The following is an 11,931-nucleotide window of genomic DNA, read 5'->3' as shown; positions in this document are numbered from 1 at the left end:
TGCATGTGCACATATGTGTGGGGGAGCATGGGACCATTCAGGTGCTTGTGTGTGCATGTGTGTGCATGTGGGGCACCTGCACGGTGTGAATGTGTGTGCACCCACCTGGTGGACAGGCCCCATCAGGAGCAGGAAGTCAGCACTCAGCAGCCTCAGGTGAGGAGACAGGATGGAGAGAGACGACCGTGGGGCCTGCAGGGCCCAGCCGGTGCCTGAAGCTGCCTCGTCCTGCTCCGGTTGCCTGATGAGCCCATCAGTTCCCCTTTGGACCTCGCATAGGTTGGTTCGAGTTTCCATCCCTTGCACCCAGGAGCCCTGTCTAGGACGAGGCTGTTTTTGCCCTGCCTGGACATCCCCCATGGTCACATGTGGCTGTAAAGGAGGCTGGGAAATGTGGTCTTTGGTTGGACAGACATTGCTCAGAGGAAACTGTGCTTCTGTAGAAAGAGGAGAGAACGGAAATCAAGGGGACAAGTAGCCATTCTGCCACCTCCCACGCAGGACTTGACAACCTAGCTCCTGCTGGCGCTGCTGCCTCCCTGCGGCGCCTGTGTGTCCCAGCGGCTGGTCTGCCGGGTGCCTCCCGGGCCGGTCTTCCACGTGCGGCAGGCCCTCTTCCTGGAGCAGGTTTCGGCTCCCACAGATCTGCACAGACCCTGGTCATCCTTAAAGCCCAGCTGAAGCCCTCCTGTTCCAGGCAGCCGGCCCTAACGCCCTCATTTGAGACAGCCACTCCCTGCTCATGGCTCCTGACGAAACTCTTCCTTCCTCTGCTCTCGCACACCTGAACTTCGCAAGAACTTTGAGCATCCCTTTCAAATGGAGGGGCTGGATCCTGCAGGTGGGTGCTGCGGCTTCTCACCGGGCTTAGAACTCACGGTCACTGCAGGTCTCTGGGTGGAGGGGCAAGTTCTTAGGTGTCCCCATCTCACCCCTCCCCCAGCCTCCAATCCAAAGAGGAATTCGAGCTTGACTTGTTCTGGTTCCAGGACCACGAGGAGCCTCAGTTGCTGGTGGACAGAGTTGCTGCGTGGGGAGGGGCTGCTCTTCTCGGAGTCCGTCGGGTGCCTGACCTCTCTTGAGGCAGATGGCATTTGTCAAGACTCCATATTTTTGGTTGGGATTTAGGGATGGCCTCTAGATCTCTAGCTGGGACCCAGTGAGCAGCTGCACAGCCTGAGTTGGAGGATGCATGGACCTTCCTCTCATGGCGTGTGTCTCCCTCATGGGCCTTCATGGGGGAGGTCTGGGGTCTGAGCATTCCTGGGTCCTTTGCTGTCCACTGGCTAAGAGCGGCCTGTCCTACCAAGTTTCCCAACAGTAAATAGTCATCAAATAGTTGTTGAATGAATGATTGAGGAAATGATTGTTTCACTGAATTAATCCACTGCAGGATGACTTTGGTGAAAGAATGAGCAGGTGACTGTGGGAAGCCATGTGCAGGCGTGCATCAGGTAGGCGTGTGCCCTGCAGACGTGTGCCATATAGGCATGTGCTGTGCAAGTGTGTGCCATGTACAGGTGTGTGCCATGTGCAGGTGTGTGCCATGTGCAGGTGTGTGTTGTGCAGGTGTGTGCCATGTACAGGTGTGTGCCATGTACAGGTGTGTGCCATGTGCAGGTGTGTGCCATGTACAGGTGTGTGCCATGTGCAGGTGTGTGCCATGTGCAGGTGTGTGCTGTGCAAGTGTGTGCCATGTACAGGTGTGTGCCATGTGCAGGTGTGTGCCATGTGCAGGTGTGTGCCATGTACAGGTGTGTGCCATGTGCAGGTGTGTGTTGTGTAGGTTTGTGCTGTGCAGGTGTGTGCCATGTACAGGTGTGTGTTGTGCAGGTGTGTGCCATGTGCAGGTGTGTGCTGTGCAGGTGTGTGCTGTACAGGTGTGTGCCATGTACAGGTGTGTGTTGTGCAGGTGTGTGCCATGTGCAGGTGTGTGCTGTGCAGGTGTGTGCCATGTACAGGTGTGTGCCATGTGCAGGTGTGTGCCATGTGCAGGTGTGTGCCATGTACAGGTGTGTGTTGTGCAGGTGTGTGCCATGTACAGGTGTGTGTTGTGCAGGTGTGTGCCATGTACAGGTGTGTGCCATGTGCAGGTGTGTGCCATGTACAGGTGTGTGCCATGTGCAGGTGTGTGCCATGTACAGGTGTGTATTGTGCAGGTGTGTGCCATGTGCAGGTGTGTATTGTGCAGGTGTGTGCCATGTGCAGGTGTGTATTGTGCAGGTGTGTGCCATGTGCAGGTGTGTATTGTGCAGGTGTGTGCCATGTGCAGGTGTGTGTTGTGCAGGTGTGTGCCATGTGCAGGTGTGTGCCATGTACAGGTGTGTATTGTGCAGGTGTGTGCCATGTACAGGTGTGTATTGTGCAGGTATGTGGCATGTACAGGTGTGTATTGTGCAGGTGTGTGCCATGTACAGGTGTGTATTGTGCAGGTGTGTGCCATGTACAGGTGTGTATTGTGCAGGTGTGTGCCATGTGCAGGTGTGTGCCATGTGCAGGTGTGTGCCATGTGCAGGTGTGTATTGTGCAGGTGTGTGCCATGTGCAGGTGTGTGCCATGTACAGGTGTGTGCCATGTGCAGGTGTGTGCTGTGCAGGTGTGTGTTGTGCAGGTGTGTGCCATGTGCAGCTGTGTGCCATGTACAGGTGTGTGCCATGTGCAGGTGTGTTCCATGTCCAGGTGTGTGTTGTGCAGGTGTGTGCCATGTGCAGGTGTGTGTTGTGCAGGTGTGTGCTACAGGATGCTCCTGCCTGCCTTGTTCCCACCCAGCCAGGCCCTATCCTGGGCCTGTAGGTGAGCTCCAGGCCTCACCACCTGTCTGAAGATGCTTCCTTGGAGAAGCTGGACGCAGCTGCTCTGGGGGTCTGGCTGCCTTTCTGGGCACTAAGTCTGGATACTTCTGGTTCCTGGATCTCCATCACAAGCTTCGTATTGTTTCCCATAAATTATATGGTTTGCCTGCTAAGAGCTCTTCCTCCTGCAGGTCCCTGAGGAGGCTCTGGTGAACAAGCTGCCCCCACCTCCCAGCAGAGCTCAAACCCACAGCCACCCTGGGGAGATGCTGTGGCCTTGGTGGAAAGCACAGCTGGGAGGTCAGGCAGTCAGGGCTGTGAGGAGGCCCCAACACTCTGGGACTTAGGCAGGCTCACCTGGCCTCCACAGCCAGTTGTGGTCAGAGCGCCAGCGGTGCACGTGTGCCAGCCCAACCTCCTATCCACGTTCCAATCCCCCCAAATCACAGCAGGATGTTGTTGAAACCTCCTCATGATGGGGACTAACTCTCAGAACCACCCAGGCAGGCAGCCTGTGCTGCTAATCCTGGCCCATAAGGATGATGCCTTCGCGGGGACTGCAGAGTCCCAGGAGCCCCTCCAGACAAGCAGTCCCTAAGGGGAGCCCAGCTCTGTTCTCCAGGTGGCCCCTAAGCTGAATCCCAATCCTACGGAGTTTGCTCTGCCGAGTGCCGCAGTGTGCTACAGCCCAGGTGCCCCGGCCCCCAGAGAAGCAGGCTGTGCCACCCGGTGCAGTCCAGGGCCCAGCAGCAGTAGCACCCTTGGGAACCTGGGCCTGCCCAGACCCACTGCATCCCAGCCCGCACTGTCTGCGACGGGGTATCCAGGACCCAAGGGCACCTTAATGTCTGGGGGGGCCCTTGCCCCTTACAGCCTGGTTGGCAACTGTCAGGGAAACAGATGGTCATAATCTCAGGGTGCAGGGAGCCCCAGAAGCCCCTTGCCCTGTGTCCCCAGTGGAGACTTCCCACTCTTGCCTCTGGGGAATGTCGTGGCAATGGACTCCGCATGGCCTGATGGGAGGCAAACGCTGCTTGGGCTGAGTCCCTTGTCAGTGGGGAGCCCAGGTGGGCTCTTGAACTCTGTAGGCCTGGCTGGAGTGGGCTCCCCTCCTGCGGGTCTCTCCCAGGTCTTCCTGATACTTCTCCTGGATCAGGTTCCCTCCCACTGCCAGGATCTTGGGTGTCAGCACCCTGGCCCACTCCCTGACAGCCCGGCCACACCCTGGCCCAGGGCAAGTACAAGAACAGAAACAGACCACGACCTGTGCCTCCACCTGTGCCTCCTCGCGGCCCTCGCCCTGGCTGTGCCTCCACGCGGCCCTCGCCCTGGCTGTGCCTCCGTGCAGCCCTTGCCCTGGGATTCCCCCTGATGTCCATCCTCCACCTCGCCTGCCCTGAGGGGAATTCAGAGAGCCCCTCCGAGCTTCAGTTGTGTGTACCTACTGGGTGCAAACCCTATGCTGGGTGACAACCCACAGTGCAGCTCTTCCTCCCAGAGCCTACACAGGTGGAAAGTCGCAGGGCTGGAGGCGCAGGAGGTGGGTAGGGAGCCAGATGGCAGGAGGTGGACCAATGCCTAACCCCAGGTGGGCCGAATCACACTCTTACCCCTTCCCACTCCCTCCTGGGAACAGCCGAAGTGGGGCAGGCCCAGGGAGGAGTGGGGTCACAGAGGAGCCCTTCCTTTTGGCAGAGGTCATGGAGGAGGGGGTGGGCTCGTGAAAGCCCAGGGGAACATTCAGAGAGGCCAGGCAAGGTCTGGGATGGGCGGACAGGAGCAGGGACCTGGCCCTGATGGAACCTAAGCCCTGGCACCCTCAGAAGCCCCACTCTCCTCATCTCTAACGTGGGCTAATGTTGACAACAGCTCCCCGGACTGCTGTACAGCCAGAGCAAAGCAGGGAGGGCCTGCATGGGCAGCAGAAGGTGCCTGTGTCTGGGGCCCCCATGCTCCTGCTAGGGGCATGGTTAGTCCCCCATTCGGGTAGGAAAGAACAGAACTTCAGCCTGGTAGTGGCAATGGGATTTCTTGTTTGTATCCTCATTTGATCTTTCAATCATTCATTAAGGTTTATTGAGAATTTTCTATATGTGGCACAGTGTTCTAGATCTTGAGAATTCTCCCTCAACTGGGAGAGAAAAGAAAGAAGATGGGCAACACATAGGCCATCAGAGTCCTCTGAATATGCTGGAAGGGTTAGAGGTTGGCTGGTGTCATTGGAGGTCAGGGGAAGCCTCTCGGAGGAGGAGACATTTAGGTTGAGTCCTGAGTCCAGGCACATGAGGATCTGGTGGGCCAGAAAGCTGCAATGAGGCGGGGGCTCTGGGAACACTGTGGGGGTCATGATGATGGTGCTGGTGATAGTGGAGGTGTTGATGGTAATGATAGTGGTGGTAATAATGGCGAAGATGATGATAGTGTGATGGTCATGGTAATGATGGTGATGAGGTGGTATTGATGGTGGTGATATTATGGTGGTGGTGATGACGTTAATGGTGATGATAATAGTGATGATAGTGCTGGTGGGAATGGTGGTGTTGATGGTGATGATGGTGGTGAGGGTGGTGAGGGTGGTGATGATGGTGATAGTGATAGTGATGATGGTGATAGTGATGGTGATGTGATGGTGATGATGGTGATGTGATGTGACAGTGATGGTGATGTGATGGTGTTGTGATAGTGATGGTGAGAGTAATGATGATGATGGTGATAGTGATGGTGATGTGATGGTGATGTGATGATGATGGTGATAGTGATGATGGGGATAGTGATGGTGATAGTGATGGTGATGATGGTGATATGATGGTGATAATGGTGATAGTGATGCTGATGTGATAGTGATGGTGATATGATGGTGATGATGGTGATGTGATGGTGATAGTGGTGGTGATGATGGTGATAGTGATGGTGATGTGATGGTGATAGTGATGGTGATGATGGTGAATAATGATAGTGGTGGTGATGATGGTGGTATGATGGTGATATGATGGTGATAGCGATGGTGATGATGGTGATAGTGATGGTGATGTGATAGTGATGGTGATATGATGGTGATGGTGATGATGGTGACGTGATGATGATGATGTGATGGTGATAGTGATGGTGATGATGGTGAGAGTGGTGGTGATGATGGTGATATGGTGATAGTGATAATGATGATGGTGATAGTGATGGTGATGATGATGATGTGATGGTGATAGTGATGGTGATATGATGGTGATAGCAATGGTGGTGATGGTGATAGTGATGGTGATGATGGTGATATGATGGTGGTGATGATGGTGATATGATGGTGATAGTGGTGGTGATGATGGTGATATGATGGTGGTGATGATGGTGATATGGTGGTAGCGATGGTGATGATGGTGATAGTGATGGTGATGTTGATGGTGGTGATGGTGGTGTTGATAATAGTGGTGATGGTGAAAGATGATGATGGTGATGGTAGTGAAGGTGATGATGGTGTTGATGGTGTTGGTGATGGCGGTGATGATGCCAATGGTAGTGATGTTGATGGTGATGATGGTAATGATAGGCATGATGTTGATGTTGATGGTGATGGTGGTGATGATGGTGATGGTGATGATGGTAAAGATTATGCGGGTGATGATGATGATAATGGTCGTGGTGATAGTGGGGATAATGGCAAATGCAGTGGTAATGATGGCAATGGTAGAAGCTATTTATTGACCTTAAATAAATGGCAGCTCTGTGCCAAATGCTTTGTTCTGTATCAACTCACTTAATCCCCACAATGAGATAGATGCTAATATCTACTCATTTTACAGATTAGGAGACTGAGACCCAAAGAGGGGCAGTCACTTGCCCAAGTCCATGTGGCTATTAATGTTGGAGTCAGAATTTGAAGCCAGGGAGGCTGATCACGTTGTGCCTTCTGAGGTGTTCTCCCGGAGACGCCCCTTCTGCTATCCTGCCTGTGCTGCCCTGATCATTACTGCAAATGGCTGGATTCATCTTTGTCAAGTTTGCACTTTCCCCAAAGTTTGAATTAACCTCGACATTAATTTGCTGATGAAGCGCCCGCAGTAGGTCATATAGCATGAGCACCTGTGATTTCCAAGGAAATTATTGTAATGTGCTAAATGGGAGATTTAAAGGTTACTTGTTCCCCTGCAATCTATGAACTGTTATATGAAAAAGTCATAACTGAAATAATTGAAGTGTCAGAAAAAAAAGGATAAGAAATCCAATCAACAATTCTCTTATCCCTTACCTATCATACTGATTTTATTTGGTATTTTGGCACTGCACCAATGCTGGAATATTGCTGTGGGCAGAGGACGAAGGGAGGAGGGAGAGAACCACAGAAGCACAAGTGCCGTAGCTGGGAGCCTGGTTACTGGAGCCTGGTTATTGGTGCTTGGTTATTGGAGCCTGGTTACTGGAGCCTGGTTACTGGAGCCTGGGCTCTGGTTTTGTGCAGGGAGTAGGCCCCTTATCCCTGGAGGTATTCCGGCATCCCACGGGTGGTCTCCTGGACGAGGTGCTATGGTTGGTGACCTGAGAGATGCCCAAGGTGCTATCTAGCTTTGAGCTTTTAGGGTTTTGGAGTTTTAGGGTCTGGTCCAAAGAAATAAAGTGGCTTCTCCGTGGCCACACAGCAACGTCAGCATGGGGTCCAGGCCTTGGCAAGTCCGGTCCTGGCTCATTCTGGCTGAGTACAGGGAAGAGGAGCTGGGGAGAAGTGTGGCAGGTGGGCGGGGGTCAGGCGTGGTGGGGAGTGGGAGAGGCTGGAGAGCAGCCTGGGCTGAGTGCAGGATGAAGAGGAGGGCACGTGTGCTCAGGACCTTTGAGGAGTTAGCGCTGCAATTCACGGGAATGAATAATACATTGAAGGAACATTAAATGGCATCAAAGCCAGAAATGATATCTGGCCAGAAGCCCAGAATCTATAAACAGCTTGGCTTGGTCTTGGGGCCAGGTTTCCAGAGAATCCAGGTCTGGGCAGAGCACATCTGGCCTGAGGCTCTGGCCTCCCAGAGGCCAGCATTACAGGTGAGTAGAGGCAGGCAGCCAGCGGTGGGGAGTGACACCAGCTGACACTGGCAGCCCCCACTGAATGCTCAAACCTCTTTCTTGCCAGGGCCCGACACTTCACCATTCCTGGATTTGGGGGCAGGGCTGTGGACGGCAGGGTATTCAGCATGGCCCTGCACAGCTGCCTCCTAACCTCGGCGTTCAGAAGCATTTGAGGGTCTTGTAAATGGGCAGCTTCTCACTCAGCAGTGCAGGCAGGCCTAGGATGCTGCAATCTAATGCCCGCCCAGGTGATGCTGGCTCTGCTGGTCCTCAGCCTACACTCTGAGTGGAGTCAGATGAAGGACCCACCGACTAACACATTTTTTCTGGATTCTTTGCCACTTTATACAGGAGAGCTTGTCGTTTCTAAAGCCATTGGTGTCAAGCTGCTAAGATGTGCAATCTGGAGGTTCTGGGAACCTGAGGCTGGATTTGTCTTGGAGGTGGCATGAAAGGAGAGTGGGGTCTGGGGCAGTAGAGCTCTGGGTTCAGAATTTGGCTATCTTTTTCTTTTCTTTTTTTTTTTTTTTTTTTTGAGATGGAGTCTCGCTTTATTGCCCAGGCTGGAGTGCAGTGGCCGGATCTCAGCTAACTGCAAGCTCCGCCTCCCGGGTTTATGCCATTCTCCTGCCTCAGCCTCCCGAGTAGTTGGGACTACAGGCGCCCGCCACCTCGCCCGGGTAGTTTTTTTGTGTTTTTTTTTTTTTTTTTTTAGTAGAGACGGGGTTTCACCATGTCAGCCAGGATGGTCTCAATCTCCTGACCTCATGATCCGCCCATCTCGGCTTCCTAAAGTGCTGGGATTATGGGCTTGAGCCACCGCACCCAGGCTTGGCTATCTTTTTCTTGCTGTGTGTCCCAGGGCAAGTTAATGAACCTGCCTGAACCATCTTTTTCTCATCTGCATGGCGTATGTAATACTGACGTATAATATTACCTAATTCTATAGTATAGTAATACCTAAGCAGAGTCCCAGTGATGCCTAAGCCACAGGGGGTGGGAGGAGAATAACGAAATGCACGACGGAAAGTCCTTGGGGATGTAACCTCGAGGCAGGGAGATGAGAGCTGGTTCTTAAGGGCTGCCTTAGGAGGGCTCCCAGGGGAGTGGGCCTCTGTCCTGAGGGTCTGGCAGGGTCTGCCTCGGTGCCTGGACAGGTCTGGGAGGGTGGCAGGCCACCCCCCTCAGTCACTGGCCCCCCCGTGGCATGGCAATCAGGGGTCCCTGGGGAGCTTCCAGCCAGGAGCTGCCTGAGGTGGGCTCAGGAGGGAGCCTGGAGAAGGGGGCCCATCTGCAAGTTCACTCTAGGGTTCCAGCAGCTCGAAGGAAAACCCCCTCTGCCCTCCCCCAGGCCCTTTGCCTTCGCCAGTGCCCCGCTGTCATTGCAGACATGACAATGTCACATTGTCCCTAACAGGGTTTGATTCCCCTTTGAGTGCCTGCATCCTGACTGCAAATGAAAAGGCTCCTATGTCTTATTTATTTACTTTTTCCAAAAATACGAGGAAACAGTAAAACTAAACCCTGTGAAAACAAACCAGCTGATTTCATTCTGGCCTGGGACTTTGGCCTCTGAAGCCTCCCAGCTGGAGGGGAGAAGCCCAGAAAGGGAGCCTCCTCTTGGATGAGGCTGAGCTGTCATTAAGGTTACTCCAGGACCCGGCGGGGTCCCACCCACCTGGTGGAAAGCCTTCGTCCACTCTTGCCAGGTTCAGAAAAGGAAGGCCTGGCCCTGCCAGCTGAGGGTGCCTCGGTACCCCCCGCCCCTGCCCCACACTCCCCTGCTGTGACTCCCGCCAGGCCTTTCCTGGTGCCCTCCCCACGGCGGCCTCTAAAGCAGAAGACGGGGGCCCGTGGTGAACTCTGGGGTCACAGAGGTGAGTTCAGGCCCAGACTGCCGGGCAGGTGGGGGAGAAACAGGAAGGCACCTGCCCCTGCCTGCCCTGCAGGGGACCCAGGGCCAGCCCCCTAGCCGTGGCCAGCGGTGGAGAGGGGGAGGCATGTTGCTCTCGGGTTCCTCCCTCTCACCGTCCACAGCCACAGCGTGGCCACCGGGCTCCAGGTGGCAGCTGCTGTGCCCAGCTGGTGTGCATTCCCCTGCTTTCTCCCTGCAGGGCATCCACACCCTTGCCACCCCCAGGCCCAGGCCCTGCCCTTTCAGGCTGTGGTTTGGGGCCTCATGAGTCTGCTGAAGCAAACGCCAGGCCCAGCTGCACTGTCTTCCCACTTTCCAGATGTGGAGACTGAGGCCGGGGAGGCAAGGAAATGGCTCATCTCATGTTCCACACTGGAGCAGGGTGGGCTGAGGGCAAGTCCGGGGTCCTGAGAGCAGGGGTCCATAGAAGATGGGAAGCAGAGATGAGGGCTGATGGTGGCACCCAACCGCCTGGCCACAGCTCTCAATGTCAAGGTCAGACATGGCTTTCCGCAGGAGGATTCCAGGTCTCTGGGGTTGTGGCAGGCCCCTCACCCTGGGTGCCCTGTATTCCGGGCCCGCCTCCTCGACGAAGTGTGTGAGGGCTCCCGGTGGCAGATGCTGCCCCTGAGAGCTGGGCGGTCCTGGATAGAGGCAGGATGGCACAGCCAGGGAGAGGAGCGTGGGGACCACGGTGGAGGGGCAGCCATGGACCCTCTGAGAGCGCTGGGATGGGAGGGATGGGCCTCTCATCTGCTATGGTCTGTGGAGGCTGCAGCCAGTTCGGCCAGGGCTTGGCCTGCCCCCTCTAGATCTGTGTGCTGTGTGCAGTCAGGTGGGCCTGGGCTTCCATCGGTGCTGGGTGACCGGAGCCGAGTCACTCAGCTCCTCAGAGCCTCAGTTTTCCCAACTCTAAAATGAGGCAGAACATCCGTTCTCTATCACTGTGTTGCAGGTTATCCCAAAGCTCATGGTTTGAAACAGCCAGCAAGCGTGGGCTGGGAGTCCAGCTCTGAGGCGGCTCTGGATCACTGTCTCTCGTGGGCTGTGCAGAGCCGTGGGACTGGGACCTCGGGCTTATCTGAAGACTCAGCTCAGGGGATTTGCTCCCAAACTCACTCGCATGGCTGTCGACTTAGCCCCTCGCCACCTGGGCTTGTCCACGGGGCTACCCCCCAGTGCAGCAGCTGACACCACCCAGGATTCAAGAGACAGCCAGAAATCATGGCCACGACAGAACCACAGGCTTTGCAACTGGATCTCAGGAGCCACATCACATCTTCTCTGCTCCCTCCATCCCTAGAATCCAGTCCTGAGTCACGCAGTCCAGTCCACATCAGGGACAGGGGACTGTGCTGGGTATGAGCACGGGGGGCCACCCCTGAGGTACCCACTGTGGTGGCAGCAGCACCTACTGGGCAGAGCGGCCTTGAGAACTGAGAATCTGCAGCTTGGTACCCAGCCTCCCAGCGCTCGTGGCTCAGTGAGTGTGAGAGCCATCTCCGAGGAAGCGTGCTCCTCCTCCTGCTACATCACGGCTTAATTCCTCAATGTCGGTGCCTCCCATATCCCAGGCTCTCTCTGGTGTCGAGGGACACCCAGATGAATGAGATGTGGCCCCTGACCTGGAGAATCCCGCATTTAAAATGGGGTGTGGCAGGTGCTTTGATGTGGGGGAGGCAAAGGGGAGGTGTCCCGCAGCTGTGAGCAGCATCGCATGTGCCCGGGGGCCCCCGGGTGGGCATCCTTCCATCAGACCCCTCCAGTGAGCCCAGCTGCAATGGGACGATTAACCCGTGTTCAGCGCTACCGAGCCGTGAATCTCGGTGAGCGGGTGTGTGCTGCCTCTAAATGAGCCTTATGTAACAGGGATGCTGGAGCAGCTGGCGCCCGCACACAGCCCTTCTTTTAAAATAGATTGCTTGTCTTTATATAGCCCAATGATTCTTTCTTCTGGCTCTGCCGTCTTACAGAGGCGCTGATGTAGGTCAGATATTGCTTGGTGAGAATTAATTAATCTATAATTGTATTGAAGGAAGGGGAGAAAAACAAGTAGACGCTCAGGGCGCTATACGGGTCCAGGAATAAGCTTTGCAGAGGAAGTTTTAGGGAGAGCCGCAACCACTGGTCCCTCGGACTTGCTGGCCCTCGCCCTGCCCACCGCCTGCCCAGGGCCCCAGG

At 55.1% G+C, this 11,931-nt stretch overlaps 1 long non-coding RNA gene across 1 annotated transcript; it reads left to right on the top strand.

Annotated features, from left to right (window-relative positions):
- The first annotated feature begins 421 nt into the window (after positions 1-421).
- Positions 422-11,679, top strand: LOC135964837 (uncharacterized). The gene is made up of 2 exons (XR_010577526.2): positions 422-841; positions 10,706-11,679. It is a non-coding gene; the product is annotated as an uncharacterized lncRNA (long non-coding RNA).
- Positions 11,680-11,931: the final 252 nt, after the last annotated feature.

Source organism: Macaca fascicularis, chromosome 8 (genome assembly GCF_037993035.2).
Source record: "Macaca fascicularis isolate 582-1 chromosome 8, T2T-MFA8v1.1".
NCBI classification, from domain to species: Eukaryota; Metazoa; Chordata; class Mammalia; order Primates; family Cercopithecidae; genus Macaca; species Macaca fascicularis.
Note: the sequence above shows the minus strand (reverse complement) of the source record. Positions and strands in the feature narration are given on the sequence as shown.